The sequence below is a fragment of the Xyrauchen texanus genome, unplaced genomic scaffold (assembly GCF_025860055.1).
Source record: "Xyrauchen texanus isolate HMW12.3.18 unplaced genomic scaffold, RBS_HiC_50CHRs HiC_scaffold_831, whole genome shotgun sequence".
NCBI lineage: Eukaryota > Metazoa > Chordata > Actinopteri > Cypriniformes > Catostomidae > Xyrauchen > Xyrauchen texanus.
In genome coordinates this window covers 17,501-20,000 of record NW_026266832.1, presented here as the reverse complement: position 1 = coordinate 20,000, position 2,500 = coordinate 17,501, and the positions used below count along the sequence as shown (strand labels likewise).

The following is a 2,500-nucleotide window of genomic DNA, read 5'->3' as shown; positions in this document are numbered from 1 at the left end:
AACCACATTATAGCGACCACGAGGAGGTTACCCCATGTGACTCCACCCTCCCTAGCAACCGGGCCAATTTGGTTGCTAAGGAGACCTGACTGGAGTCACTCACCACACGCCCCACCGAGAGCAAGAACCACATTATAGCGACCACGAGGAGGTTACCCCATGTGACTCTACCCTCCCTGTCATAGCTGCCCTAGCAACCAGGCCAATTTGGTTGCTAAGGAGACCTGACTGGAGTCACTCGGCACGTCCTGGATTCAAACTCACGACTCCAGGTGTGATAGTCAGCGTCAATACTCGCTGAGATACCCAGAACCCTCCCTAGCAACCAGGACAATTTGGTTGCTAAGGAGACCTGGGCTGGAGTCACTCAGCACGCCCTGGATTCAGACTAGTGACTGAGCTACAGGTCCCAAAATCTCATGTAAAATTAAACAAATAAATAAAAAGCCGAAATAATATTAGTTTGACCTCCTGAAGTGAGCAAAAACACTTTCTGAAGGTTAAAAGTAAAAGAACACAAATTTACTTTTCATGTTTCCAGCCTTATTTTGTGCCCTATTGCTAATGAAGAGCAATGAGTGAAGTAGCTACGAGTCTCTTACAGACTTTGTTGCGCAAGTCCCAGAGCTTCAGCGTTCTGTCATAGCTGCCGGAGACGATTCAAGCATTGTCGAGGAGAAACTGAGCAGACAAAACCTTCCCGCTGTGGCCTGTGAGCGTGTGCTGTGAAGGGAGAAATAAAACCCAAATAATTCAGATCTTCTGCAGCACAGAAAGTGTTTAATTTGAGCTGTGTAGTTTTGATTGTATACGAACAGAATCAGGTCTCAGTATGATTTTTGAGATCAGTCGACCACTCTCCTTAAGTCCGCCCTCCCGTGTGTTGTGCTGATGTTGGACGCAGCTGTTTCGGGTCTCACTTAAATCTCTAAAAGACCCGTATTCAGCAGAATCGGCAATAATATCAGCTGCCACCTCAAACCAGCAATGCACAACTAGAGCATGCTGGGAAACATTTGCAGGGGCTGCTGGGAGGGTTGGAGGGACTGTAAGGTGACTTGGACATCAGACCTTTTACATCGCATCATTGACCTTATACCCATCAAATAAACCCTAAGCGACTTTGAACATTGACGTTTGGATGCAGAAACATTAGCTTTACACTTTCATTAATTCACAACCTCCAGCTCTAATGATTTTAAGAGGACGGTAGAACTAAAAACGTACAGATTTATGAAGAAATTTCACTCCTAACATTCAGTTAACATTTTTAAATAAACAAAAATAGTTTCAGATGTGGATAAAAGACACCAAAACGTATCAATAATGAACTAAACAACATGAACAAGAACAATAGGGGAGGACCGAGGAGTGAGCCTTGCAGTACACCTAATAAATTAACAATACCATAAGTTAAATTAACAACAAGAACTCAAGAAATGTGAACGTTTACAGATACATTTGGCTTAAAAGAAAAGCTGTATTCCCGCTTCTTTCTGGAAAAGGACGGGAGGCGGGGCTACTATGACGTGGTTCATAGTAAAGTACGACCAATAGCTGGAATCAAGTAGACACGTATATTTTCAGAACTTACCAGGTAGTCCAACTTCCTCGCTCACTTTCCTGCAAGCATGTCTTTATTCGTCCGGTCTCTGCACATGTATGACGTTGTGTCGTACAACTCCGGGTGCCCACACACCGCTACAACAATCGTTTCATCCATTTTTCCATATTTCTTCTGCTGCTACGTCACTACGACAATCGCAATGCTGATAGGCTTTCGCGACACCGCGTCATGCATATTTTACACTTGAGTTGAACATTTTTATATACACAGACAGACAGACACAGATACACACAGACACACAACGACACACACAGACAGACACACAACAACACAGACAGACAGACAAACACACATACAGAAAGACACAAACAGACACACATACACAGACAGACACACAACGACACACACAGAAAGACACACATACAGAAAGACAAAGACACAAACAAACACACAAACACACACACAGACAGACAGACACACATACAGAAAGACATACAGACACAAACAGATAGACAGACACACACACACGCAAAGACACACAAACAGACAGACAGACACACACGCACAGACAGACACACACACAGAATGACAGATACACACACAGGCACAAAACGACACACACAGAAAGACACACAACAACACAGACAGATAGACAAACACACATACAGAAAGACACAAACACACACAAACACACACAGACAGACAAAAACAGACACACACAGAGCGAGACACAGATACACACACAAACACACAGAGAGAAACACAAACAAACAAACACATACAGACAGTCACACACAGACACAGAAACACACACAGAATGACACACACACACACACAAACAGACACACACACACACACACACACACACACACACACACACAGAAACACACAGACACAAAAAGCCAGACACACACACACAGATAGACAGACACA

The 2,500-nt window shown here is 43.8% G+C and overlaps 1 non-coding gene across 1 annotated transcript; it reads right to left on the bottom strand.

The window, feature by feature from the left end:
• Positions 1-823: 823 nt before the first annotated feature.
• LOC127642790 (small Cajal body-specific RNA 6) lies at positions 824-1,093 on the bottom strand. The gene has a single exon (XR_007970412.1). It is a non-coding gene; the product is annotated as a small Cajal body-specific RNA 6 (non-coding RNA).
• Between the last annotated feature and the right edge of the window lie 1,407 nt (positions 1,094-2,500).